The following is a 13,931-nucleotide window of genomic DNA, read 5'->3' as shown; positions in this document are numbered from 1 at the left end:
ATATCATATACATTTTGTATAGTATCTGTATTCTCTTTTAAGGAAAAATATATGTATGCATTTTTCTTCTTTATTAATAAACCGAGTGACAATTTAAATAAATTATTTCAGCTGTGCAGAATGGCACACAGATGTACTAGCACATTTCAGAGTAAGTTAAATAGAGAGCAAAGTATTATGTCACCAAAAGAGTAGAAGAAGAGGAGCTGATCTCTGATCACAAAAGCAAAATTAAGCATTGCTATGATGTTGGCTTTGACAAAAATAAGCCAGACTATTTTAGTACTTAGGTGAACTATGGAAGCAGCAATAAAAGAGATAAAAATCTTACCAAAGGAAAAATTTGAGAGACATATAAAGGTAAACTGTGGAATGAAAGAGTAATAATGATACAGGTCAAAATAAAATTGAAAATTAGTGTGGGACATAATGCAAAAAGCAAAAAAAAAAAAATTATAGAAACATAGCATTAACATGATTGATATCTTCATGGAAAGAGAGGATTGGAACAGTGAATAGACATTGGTGTGAAAACCTGTCTAATATCCACAATGGGGATGCCAATCTGAAGTCCTTAGCTCTCCCTGCAGATTGTACGGAGAAATCTGATGCCTTGATATTTCATTCCATGACCAGGTATCTGACAGTGGGTAACTCAAACTTAATCTTTAGGATGCTTAAGGGGGGTGGGTGTCCTGGTAACGGGAGACGCCGAGAAGGTGGAGATACTGAATGCTTTCTTTGCTTCAGTCTTTGCTTCAAGGTCTCCCCCCTGGGACTCCTGGACCCTGGAGGGAGGAGAAGGGGTCTTGGGAAATGGAGGGCTCCTCCCTGGTTGACGAGAGAGTGGTTTGGGAGCATCTGTGTGGGCTCAACGCACACAAATCCATGGGTCCCGATGGGATGCATCCACGTGTGCTAAGGGAGTTGGCAGAGGTGATCGCCGAACCGCTCTCTATCATCTTTGAAAGGTCCTGGAGAACAGGAGAGGTGCCTGAAGACTGGAGGATAGCCAATGTCACTCTGGTCTTCAAGAAGGGCAAGAAGGAGGATCTGGGAAACTACAGGCCAGTCAGTCTCACCTCTGTCCCTGGAAAGGTGTTGGAACAGCTTGTTCTGGATGCCATCTCCAAGCAACTGGAAGAGAAGAAGGTTATGAGGAGTAGTCAACATGGATTCACCAAGGGGAAGTCGTGCTCGACCAACCTCGTTGCCTTCTATGATGGCATCACCAGCTGAGTAGATGGGGGGAGAGCAGTGGATGTCGTCTACCTTGACTTTAGCAAGGCTTTCGATACTGTCTCCCACGACATCCTGCTAGCAAACCTGAAAAAGTGTGGGATAGATGAGTGGACAGTAAGGTGGGTTGAGAGCTGGCTGACTGGCCGAGCTCAGAGGGTGGTGATGGGTGGCACAGAGTCCAGCTGGAGACCTGTGACTAGCAGTGTTCCCCAGGGGTCGGTGCTGGGTCTGGTCTTGTTCAGCATCTTCATCAACAACCTTGATGAGGGAATAGTGTCTGCCCTCAGCAAGTACACTGATGACGTAAAGCTGGGAGGAGTGGCTGACACACCAGGAAGCTGTGCTGCCATTCAGCGAGACCTGGACCAGCTGGAGAGCTGGGCAGGAAGAAACCAAATGAGGTTTAATAAGAGCAAGTGTAGAGTCCTGCACCTGGGAAGGAACAACCGCATGTATCAGTACAGGCTGGGGGACGACCTGCTGGAGAGGAGCTCTGAGGAGAAGGACCTGGGGGTCCTGGTGGACGACAGGTTGACCATGAGCCAGCAGTGTGCCCTGGTGGCCAGGAGGGCCAATGGGATCCTGGTGTGCATTAAAAGGAGCATGGCCAGCAGGTCAAGGGAGGTGATCCTCCCCCTCTACTCTGCCCTGGTCAGGCTTCACCTGGAGTACTGTGTCCAGTTTTGGGCTCCCCGGTACAAAAAAGACAGGGATCTCCTGGAAAGAGTCCAGTGGAGGGCCACAAAGATGATATGGGGCCTGGAACATCTTCCCTATGAGGAAAGGCTGAGAGACCTGGGTCTGTTCAGCCTGGAGAAAAGAAGACTGAGAGGGGATCTCGTCAATGTGTATAAATACCTGAGGTGTGGGAGACAGAGGGATTTGGCCAACCTCTTTTCAGTGGTTTGTGGGGATAGGACAAGGGGTAATGGCCAAAAGATAGAGCACAGGAAGTTCCGCACCAACATGCGAAAGAACTTCCTCACAGTGAGGGTGATGGAGCACTGGAACGGGCTGCCCAGGGAGGTTGTGGAGTCTCCCCTGGAAATATTCAAGGCCCGTCTGGACGCCTATCTGGGCAGCCTGCTCTAAGGAACCTGCTTTGTCAGGGGGGTTGGACCTGATGATCTTTCGAGGTCCCTTTCAATCCCCTACAATTCTGTGATTCTGTAATTCTGTGATAAAGTCATTAGGGGACTTAGCTCTTTGCCTTGCAGTGAAGGGTATATTGACTTGAGTTTAGATACAGCTTAGGTGCATGTATAGGTAATTGCTGTTCCTAAGCTCCTAAGCTGCTGGTATGAAGACAGAAAAAGAGAGAGACTCCTAAGGGGTTGATTCAGGTTACCTATGTTAGACATGTACTACAGATTTTGCCCTGGACCCTGTACCAACTGACATGATATACAATTCTATCCTCTTAAATTAGACAGTTAAGTGCTTAAAGTTAGATGAGGTACGTCCTTTCTCTCTCTTCATCTTCTTATTCCATGAGCAAAGACAATAATTTTTCTGCTGTGAAATTGTGAGGGTAACGTGCAGCAGGAGTTGTGAGGCACTTGCATATTATGGTGGTCATAGGCAGAGAAATGCCAAAATGGGAGGATTCCAATCTCTCTTTGGAGAAAAATCAGTTTTCAAGGAGATTTGGTGGGCTGTTGTATGTATACAAATTTTAAGGACATTGTGGGTAAAAGTAACCTTTCTTCAAAAAAGTGGCAGAATTAGCTGAAGAAAACAGGAATCAATAATAAGTGAATAGAATTAGAATGCAATCTGGTGAACAGGCAGAGAACAATCATAGCATCACTTCTTTGGGGATGACCTTGAATAATTTATCTAGTGTTGTGTCACATTCCTAGTAGTGCTATCACTATCACAATACAAGAAAACAAAGATTGTTATTTCACTATATTATATGTATTTTTATGTGTAATTAGTGGTTTCTGTATTTAAGTATGATTACAAAGTATTTTCAAAGGTATTAATTATATAAATGCATTATCCAGAAAATACTAGTATCACTCACTACTGAGACTAAGCTACTGAATACTACATGTTATAACTAATTTATACCTGATGTATTGATGTCCTTGCCTGGTTGATTAGTCAGAGCACAGTTAATCTTTCTACTACCAGTAGGCATAGTAATTTCAAATGATTGCTAACAAGTCCAATATTCAGGAGTAAAGGTTGAAAAAATTGTATCTGATAACTTTTCTTTAAAATCACCTGGCTGTAAAAGTAAGGGATGCTATTTTACTTGAAGCTTTCAAGGTTAGTAGCAGCTAAATTGAATAGTCTCGGTAATCTTAACTCATAGTGCTTCCCTGAGGGTAAAGTCATCCATCTACAAAGTGCCATTAATACCTCACTTACCCTCGATTAAGGCTTTCAAAATAAGTTTGAAGTGGGATACCAGCCTTGTACTGAGGCACGTTCTTTGAATATAGAAAAGGCTTTGGAAGGCCTGCATTTAATATCTGTATGTCAGTTTCTCACTTTTTCCCCTCATAATGATAACATACATATTTCATTTTTTTTCTTTCTTCCTTTTTGAAACAGAGAATGACTTACTGGGGAACCAAGTTGTAAGATGAACGCTAACCAAGCTAGAAGAGGAAAGATGTGAAGATTGGTCACCTATGCAAAGGAAATGACAAGGTGTGTGTAGCAATCACACTGGAGGTTATTTCTTGCCGGCATGTAGGTCTTCATGGTAGATTAATTCTGGCAATAAAGTTTAAAAATAGTCCTCTGAAACCTTGAAAAAGGTGTTTTGAAAATAACTTTTTTCTTTTGTTTGATTGCCAGAGTAAGCATATATCTTTATAAGTATCTTTAAGATACATCTTTAAAGTCATTACTGTGTTGAATTGTAGCTGTATTTCTAGAGGTAAGAGGCAGTCACATCCATGAATTGTGTTTTTGGCAGAGGCCAGGAAAAACAACCCTTCTCCCAACACCAGAATAAAATCCTTCCAGATACTATCAATGGTCATTCCTGAGGCTTTCAGGATTATTTAAAATAATCATTTTATGGATTCATTTAAATCACTGCACTTTGACACTCAGTGCAGGAGTTACACAATTTCCTCTTTTCTTCTGTATATAACCACTACAAAGAGACGTGCTAGCACATGTTTTGCACTGCTTTTAAAGAGTGTGTTCTCTTACATTTGTTGTTCTGCAGATTTGTAACTTGAGGAATGCAAAATCAGCACTACTGACAACTCATATCCCTCAAATATTTTCAGTAATGTGAATATATAATATTTATACAGTGGCTGCTAAGAGGCTGGCAAAAGGCTATATGCTACTTAAGATCTGAGGTTAAATGGTACTTCAGTGATGCATAAAATTTGTATTGACCATCTGCCCAGCATTGAATTGAACCCATTAATGAACAAGCCTTACAGTATCACTGTGAGATAGGGAATTATGAACTTGATTTGACAAGTGATAAAACTAAGCCCCAAAGGGCTCATGTAATCATTTCAAGTCATACAGGAAGTATATAATAGAGCTAGCAATCTAAGCCAGCTCACCTGACCTGCTGTCTTTCTTATTTGGACATCCAAAATAATCCCATTTGTTGTTCTTTTCACCATATTCTTTCAGGTGTGGAGCGTGTACATCAACAGTTATGCATTCTTTACGCACAGCTTTAACAGTCATACTCTCTTGCAGAGTAACTTAAAACACACAGTTAATGTGAACTGTGAATCATGCTCATCCATAAAGAACAAAATAAGACACAATGCAAAAAAGGCCAGCATAAACAGCACCAGATGGCCTTCATAAATTGAGCAAGTTAGTACAAAATGCCAAAAGGGAGATCTGTTATTGTGACCTCTCTATTTTTTTATATATTTTTATTTATTTATTTATTTATTTATTTGCTTAATGCTGAGATCTTTCCCTAGTACAAAGAGGAACTGCTGATGTAGGATGATTAATGCTTTTCCTTTTGTAATCTTGCTGAACGTTTCTTTAATTCCTTTAGCAAATGTCAGGTCACATGTTGACTGCTTGCATTCTAAAACTGAAGTATAAATCATCTTCTCATGTGAAAGAAACTGTCATTTTTCTTTGCAAAATATTTTTCTGACTGTATCTTATGTAACTGTTACAGTTGTTGACATTTCCCTAAAAGCCCTGTTCATTTGACACTTAAGATTTCGGTATAAAGCTATAGACTAGAATAGAGAATTCTTTTGCCTTTGCTTGTACCTGTTTCCTTTACCATGAGTTGAAGAAAAGAATATTATGCATTTCTGAGTCATGCTGTAGAAAGGTACTTTATTTTTAATATCATTAGCATTTTAAAAGGAGAAAAATAAATCATACCACGGGTGAAAGCAAGAGTTAATATGCTTCAGCTGTAGACAGTTGCTATTAAATTTTGATGGGATGCTATCACTAATACTTCAAATAAAATGTTGATGTGGTGATGTAGAGAGCATGGATAATGAGTTGAATGCTACAGAAATGGCTGTTATTTTTAATGGGAAATATATATAAAATATATGATCATCAACCAAAGACGTTCACATGGATCTATCCATAAGAAAATATCCGAGTATGGACTTCTTATGTGTGCCTTGAGTTGTCTACAAGAGTGCAGCCCTATATAGCTGTGTCTTGTCATAGATTAAGGTTGAAAATATGTAACTTATGTTTTAGTGTGCCTGATTCCTGCCTGGTTTAAGGATAATATTCTAGCATTAATAATCTGATTTCCTTTTACTCATACATGTCTGCAGAAAGCTGTTGAAAGGTCTTCCTGATGGGCCTTTTAAATCAAACTTAACAAATATAACAATATCTCAGAAAAAAATGGCTGCAGAATGTGGAGTCAGCGGGTGTTAAACTCCTATTGGCATGGCCTTTTACTTGCAGCCTCTGCTGGATCCAGCTGAGGCATGAAAGAGGATTTTTGCAGGTGTTTCAGGTCACCACCTGTGCCAATATCACCATTATGGGCAGTGAATTAAAGTGTTTCCACATGGCTCTGGAAAAACGTGTTCAATAAATGCTGTGTTCCTTCTGTTAGAATGCTACTTTTAAGTTCCCAGGGTGATCTGGAGTACTAGGACTTTGGTCTTGAAAATTGATACATTATTCCTAAAGCACGCAAGCCCAAATCTTTTAGTTAGGTTTTAAGCAAGCTACAGACCTTTATAGGTCGATGCAGGGAATTTTAAGACATTTTTAGAAGTTTAAAGATAGTTTAGGATGTCCATATAGACATAGAATCTTAATCTCTCAAAACAAGGATTTGAATTGTTTGATTGAGTATCCTGTTGCTGTCAAAGAGCATTGCTGAGTTTAGGAAGACAAATCAGATCTTGATCTAAATGCCTCTGCTTTATAATAAGATACAGTATAATAGCAACATGCACAGTGAACAGTTGAACTCAACACAGACGCATGTGGGAGGGGACACTTTTCTCACTTAAAGAAAGCTGTGAAAAGTGTCTGCCTCATTCCTGTGGCTGGCCCAGAGGCTAGACTCCCTGCAGAGTTTACAACATATCCTACCGTTGCATGTCAAGATTGTGCTTTCAAGGTTTATAGAATTACAGTTCAAAGCCAGAAGTAGGATGTGGGTCCCCAGGAAACAGGTTCTCCCCATCAGTCTACACACTGATGTGATCTTATCACTGAAGATTCTTGAAGCTGGTTCATGGACATTACGAATTTGTTCTCCTCAGTTCATAAAGGTAGGGACATAATATTTTACAGGTGTGGAAGTGAAACACAGATGTGAATATTTTAAGATGTATAGCCTGGACAGTCTAAGCTGGATACTTAAAAGCATTCAGCATGGATCAGCTCATCTTGTAACATTTCCAGGTAGACCAACAGCTGGTTTGTAGTTTGCCTTTGAAAGTCTAACTAGTTACTGAAGCATCTGAACACAGGAGTACTACCATTTTTCTAAAATCCTTATCAGGTTATTTGCACAAGAGGATGAAGAAAATTTGTTGTACAGTTGTGAAATGAATACAGCTCTCTCAAGTTTCTGAATATCTTCCTCCCACCTTACTCTTTTCCCCATTCTGAAGACTTTTTTCTAAATTCTTAGAAGACCATACATCTCTTCTGTGAACAGTCCTCATTAAACCTTCCTTTGTCTTGCTACAAGCTGTAATAGAGGGGGACTCCCAATAGTGCTCTCTTGAAAATCCCCTAGTGCACATTAAATAATACTGGGTCCTGAGCCCTGAAGTCTCCAAAGGCTTACTGGATGATCGCCTTTTAAGATCTCTGTCGGTACCAGTTGTCCCAAATTACAAAACACTGGCAGGTCTCAGAAATCTGTAAGAGCAGGTCTCTGCAGTTTTTATATATCTCAGGAGATCAGCTAAGAGAAAGAGGATGATTAAAGTTTATGGCTTGAGAAAGAGGAAGTCAGGAGGAACATTTCCCAGTGTTCTTTTTATGAGAATTTTTAAAGGAAAAATATTTCCACTGACAGGCCTTTCTAATGATTGAATGTGCTGTGAGTTCCGTATTTGCAAGAAGGCCTAGAGGAACGCACTTTTATTTTCTGCTAGAAGACTGCAATCTTTAGCACTCTCAATATTAAGATCGTTTGAGCCAGGGTTCCGTGCTGATGTTACTAAAATGATCTTTAATCATTCTTGAAAAAAGACTTTAATAACCTGACTTATGGCCCCCAGTATTAAATCTTTGATAGGGGTGTGAGTCTAGCAGTGTTGATTTCCTCATGCTCAGCATTTCTTCTGATATTTTTACCACTTGTTAGCAGTGTGTATTCTAATAAAACTTCAATTTATGAAGTGTCTTTTCCCAGCAATCTTTCTATGTTTAAGTGGAATATTTTTACATCATTCACATATATTTTTCCTCATTTCAAAACAATTACATTTTTTGTGGAAGACTGCAGATTCCAAAATCAGTCTAAAAATGGCAACTTGCTTCCCTCTTTATGACATAGCCCTTGTCAGTCCTACCAGCTGGGGAAGATAAGTCAGAAGGTAGCATGGATAGTCACCAATTTTATTCTTCCATTTTCTCTTTCTCTGTGAGGAGGCAAGTTCTTTTAGATTTTCCTAACTCATACAGCATTTTAAGTCTTGGCCTTTATGATTAGAAGAACTTAGAGCTGGTGTTGATAAAATAGCCTGGACAGTTTTAGAGAATTCAGAGCTTACCTGAGATAACTGCAAAACTGAAAGAACTGAGAGAAAGGGGCTTTTGGCCAGGAAATCTGATGGGGAGTGCACATGAGCAGTTTACTAGTAAAGAAATGGCCAAAAAGCTGAAACTACTAACGTTGCTAATATTTTTCCAAATTTGTGTTCTAACAATGTGTATTGCAGCAAAGTTCACAGGTGGCATCTTCTATGTGGCTTGCAGCCTTTTGACCTCCTTCTGAAAGGTGGCCTTGTGGTTTAATAGGTTAGCTGTCCATGAGTAAGCTGTTACTGAGCAGACCACTAATGGTTCTCCACAGCACGACTGCTATACCTTTATAGTGACTGCTAAATGATGTGATATGTACCACAGAGACCACCATCCAGAGGAAAGTGCTGTCAGAGACTGAGAGGGGGTTAACCACAAAATATTTACCATTTTAGTGTGCACTGAAAAAAAATGTAGCTGAAAACAGTATTTTCCTTTTGCTCTCTTTGTGCATTGTGGTTTTACGTTGGCTGCAAAGAAGAGTCTGTAGTGTTGATTCTCTAAAGAAGATGGCAAACAATGATTAACCAGTTCCTTCCAACTGCTCTTTAATGAGCAGAAACCAAGTTGAACCAGTTACTCATATTGAATTAAGCTTAAAAAAAATCATGTAGTTACAAGCTTAAATGTTCTCATCTAAATCTAAACTTTCCCAGAATAGTACAGTTGGGGCTGGATGTTTTTTTCAAGGTTATTTCTAGTGGCAGAGGATATAAAGAAGTAAATGATAGTAAAATATGATTATAGTTCTTGATTTAATTTAAAATTATTCCATTGTAAGTGAAATACTGATGCACAAGGGTAGGACCACTGAACCATGTGCATTTACAAGCCAGTCCTATGCAAAAGTAAGTTTTTTTATGCTGCTGTTGAGACTTAGCTTGTCATAAACTAAAGCTTCTTTAAGATTTGAGTGGAAACACTGTTCTAGCAGTACTATCATAAAATGGTTTGGGTTAGAAGGGATCTTAAAGACCATCTAATTCCAACCCCCCTGCCATGGGCAGGGACACCTCCCACTAGACCTGGTTGCTCAAAGCCCCATTCAGTGTGGCCTTGAGCACTTCTAGGGATGGGACATCCACAGCTTCTCTGGGCAGCCTGTGCCACCTCGCCACCTTCAGAGTAAAGAATTTCTGCCCTATATCTGATATAAATCTACCTTCTTAAAGCCATTACCCCTTGCCCTATCATTACGCTCTCTGACAGAGTTGCTTTCCTGTAGGCCCCCTTTAGGTACTGGAAGACTACTATAAGGTCTGCCCGGAGCCTTCTCTTCTCCAGGCTGAACAACCCGAATTCTCAGCCTGTCTTCCTAGGAGTAGTGTTCCAGCCATATGAAGGGTTTTAGATGTATAGCATTAAAAGCTAAGGTAATAGGACATATATTTGCTATACATTCACATTCCTAAGCTGTTTTACTCATGGTACTTCAAGGCCAAGAGAGGCCTAGGATAGGATGGTCTTTCAAATTTAAAAATATATAACTAGATAGATAAATAAAAGTAATCTTGATAATTTGAGAAGTGGTGTATATACTGCCATCAGTGAGACAATAATGATACAGGCTGGGGGTCACCTGTGTAGGAAGCAGTTTTGTAGAAAAGTATCTGGGGTTTCTTGCATCCAGAGCTGCAATAGCAAGACTATAGTCAGCAGTTCTAGAGAAGCGATCCTCTCCACTTTCTAGCACTCATGAGTCTCCATTTAGAGTATTGTCTCCAGTTTTGGGCTCCCTAGTACTAGATGCCAACCATCATAGCGTGAGTTCAGTGGAGGGCCACCAGGCTGACCAGGGCTGGAGCACATGGTGAACAAGGAGAAGCTGAGAGAGCTGTGTCTGCCCAGGCTGGAGAAGAAATGGCAAATGGGAGACCTATTGCTGCCTACAAATATCTGATTAATTGCCGGGTAAGGAGATGATGCCAGACTCTTCTGAAAGGTGCACAGTAATAGAATGAGGGCTAATGGACGCAAGTTGGAACATGAAAAATTCTAGTCAGATATAAAGAAAAACTTTTTACCAAAGAGTGGTCAAACATGGGGACAGGAGCCCAGATTGGTTATTGGATCTCCATCCTTGGAGATGTCTAAGACTCAGTTGAATACAGACCTTAGAAACCAGATCTAATTAGACCTGCTTTGAGTAGAAGGTTGGACTAGATGCTTCCAGAGGTCCCTTCAAAGCTGAATTATTCTATGGTTCTTGAATTCTGTCATAACTTGTACTAAAACAAGAGTGATATAGCAGACTTGGACTACTGGAAGAGGGCAAAGAGTTTTTAACATTGCTTAGACTGTCTTTTTAAAATGGCACTTGTCAGCATAGTGTATGTAGCCTTGTTGGTATGTTCATATGATAAAAAACGTCAAGGGTGTGTTTCCTACTCTTACCTATTGTACTTTATAATGTTGCATATAGTATTGACTACAATTTTTTAATTGGGTGCAATATGTGCGAGTATGGATGGTGATAAATTCATGCTGCCAGTCTATATGGCCCATAAAAATTTTGTGCAACTGTAAGAAGTTACTGCAACTGTAGAACCATTTGGGAAACGAAAGTGCCTGTTTCAGCAGTCTGGGTGTGATCCTTCAAGGCAGTCAGTATTTTGGATGAGTGCAGGTGCACGCATGATTATGAAGTTAGAATGATCCAGGAATGTTTAAAAACAACAAAATACCTCCAGTGTAGAGGTTAATTTCTCGATTTGGTAATTCTTCTACAATCTTCTGAATTCATCTTCATAATATACCCTTCCATAAGAAAAGTAGAGATCTAAGAAATGTCTATTAGTATGTTACACCCAATTCCACTGTTTAGCATTTGTTGTGATTTTATAGTAATATTAACAACATTTTTTTGATTCTTATTTGACAAGCCTTCAGAACTTGTTTCTTTGAAACGTTTTCCCTATAGCCATGAGGGAATTCCACATACTTGTAGAGAATCTGACATAATACATTAGTCCATTAGCTGTAGCATTAAAAAAAAAAGTAACATAAGACTTGTGATTCTGAGAACTGGTAATGCTGCTTTTATGATTTAAGATTTTTTTAATGGAGCATTTATATGCTTGTATGTGAATCCGTTACGTGACATGCAACGTGGTTAGCAACAGCTTTTGTGTATCATGGCTCAGGTTCCCATACACTCCTGACAGTATGTATATTCATGAGATTCATGACATTTTCCTGCATCTGCTCTTATAACAGATTTCATTTCAAAGTAGCACTTCATTGATGTAGTACACTGACGCATTTTACGTATAATTGCTTTTCATCTGGTTGTATGATTATTTTGTGACACCTAGTGGATATATTGATAGTAGTGCCGATTTGAATTTCCTTCCTGTTGTTGTTGTTGTTGTTGTTGTTGTGTTTGTTTTTTTTAGATTGTCTTGATATACGTTCTGGCCTGAAAACTCAATTCACATTACAAACACGTAGACTCTATTTCTTTCTTGCTTTCTCTCTTTCTCCTTTTTAATTTTTTTCTTTAACTTTGCTCCTGTAATGACTTGTTCATAACTAGGTGAACAGATACACGGCACCAGTTTGAGGAAATTCCATGAATCCCAACATTTGAAATTTTAATGATATCGTTTAGTCAGAATCTGTACATGTGCAGTGTGTGGTCTTCACACATCAGCCTTTTCTACTCCATCAACTTTTTTGTGTTGTGCTTCAAATATGCTGTTCTCTTAGGGATTGAACGTATGTCATATAAATTTATAAAAGGTTACAAAGAAGTACTTAGACTTATTACCTTATGAGGACTATTAGAAATCCAATTCCTTTTCTGTTCTTAGAGAATGAAATGTGATAAATAATTAAAATATTGTTCTATAAACACAATAATATATTTAGAATATTTCCATCAAGAAACAGTCTAGAAATGCCTTAAACACATGACCTACTTTCACAAGATATATCTTATGAAGTATATGTTAATTTACATGTCATGGATTCTGAGCCTGAAGCTTGTTTCAAAGTCATTTCTCCAACAGGAAGATGTTGAATTACTGTCCCATGTATTTGCTACAAAAGCTGTGAGATAGGAAGGCAGGTATTTTCATATGACTCTATCTTCTATGTTGATAAAGGGAGGGGAATTGATGTGTTTGTAGACAGTGGCCTCAAGTCTGCTTGCTGTATTGGTGGGTTGATACTGTCAGTGAGCATGTTTCTAACTTCACAGAAGGTATAATATACTACTTGCCCAACAGGTTTTTAATTCTGAAATCTTCCGGTGTCCCAGTGCAGATGCAGGACAATAGCTTACATGATAGCTAGGATACAATTTTAGTTCTTAAAAAGTTGCTAAAAGGAATGCAAGGTACATGAATTTGTGAGATTATGCATTTTTCATATTTGGGGAATTTGAATTGAGTTGTGCAGAGGGCATAAAGAAATTGATTTTAAAGACCATCTTCAAGATTTTAGGTTTTAGCTTGTCACTCTTCAGAGAAAATGTTTAATATTTCTGCTCCTAAGAGGCTTCAAAATCAGAAAATGTAATACTAAACTGTGTCTTTAATACCAGCTGATGTGGTGTTCTTTTCCTGTACTCTTCACAGTTGCTTATCGTAACATTTCTCTTGTGACTTTCGTTTATGTAAAATTCGAGCCTGTAGCAACAGCATCATGAATAATGGACACAAAGGATCTAACACATCATTGAACGCTGGCAAAGATCTGCTTACTCTCCACCACCTGAAGCCGTGGTTTGAGTCCATTAATGAGTGTTTAACTAGTGAAAGCTTTAGTCTCAAGTAAAAAGACTTAGACAGGAGTAAATCTGTTGAGAGCCCCAGTCACCTGAGAAAACAAAAGATTGCACAGAGGGAGCTGAAAACAGTGAGCGCTGTGTGTCTGGCTATCCGAGCTCCTTGCCTGCAATTCATGAAGAGCGCTCGTGCAAACAAGTGCCATATTGGTGTCTGCCGCGCTACCCCAGGGCACTCCGAACACTGTGCACCTCTTCGGCTCTCTCAGCACACACATCTGCAAGAGCTGCCTCCCTGGCACTCAGCCTCATCCTGCCCGTGCTTGAAGGTAGTGGTGCTGCAGGCCGTCACAGTGTGGCACACCTGGTCTCATGGCCTCTGAATGAGTGCTGCAGCATGAGAGTGATGGTGAAATTGTGCCCTGGTAATGAACAGCATTTTTTGGTGATTTCTCCCTCACTTTTTGAAGGCTTGTATTATGTAAACCTGATCTGGGTCATGGACTAGTCTTCTTGTTGGATGGCTAATGAGACCGGTAATCTCATTAAGTTGTGCAGTGAGAGTACATGTAAGCCTTCTTTGCTTTGTCATACCCACAGCTTGGAGTACTCTGAGTGGAAAATAATGGATCAGAGCAGAAACAGAAGAGTCATGACAAAACCCACCTGTGTACCTTTTTTTAATCATAACGCAACTTGTCACAATATCAAAGAGTAACAAAGCTGTTACTGTACATAGAGGTCA

At 39.5% G+C, this 13,931-nt stretch overlaps 1 long non-coding RNA gene across 11 annotated transcripts in view; it reads left to right on the top strand.

Moving 5' to 3' along the window:
- Positions 1-13,931, top strand: part of LOC121073548 — a 131,550-nt gene that overhangs the window by 104,988 nt on the left and 12,631 nt on the right. For all 11 annotated transcript variants that reach the window (XR_005821795.1, XR_005821793.1, XR_005821796.1 and 8 more), the window contains one exon: positions 3,808-3,906. This is a non-coding gene — a long non-coding RNA (uncharacterized LOC121073548). The remainder of the gene's footprint in view (positions 1-3,807; positions 3,907-13,931) is intronic.

Source organism: Cygnus olor, chromosome 1 (assembly GCF_009769625.2).
Source record: "Cygnus olor isolate bCygOlo1 chromosome 1, bCygOlo1.pri.v2, whole genome shotgun sequence".
Taxonomy (NCBI): Eukaryota; Metazoa; Chordata; class Aves; order Anseriformes; family Anatidae; genus Cygnus; species Cygnus olor.
Note: the sequence above shows the minus strand (reverse complement) of the source record. Positions and strands in the feature narration are given on the sequence as shown.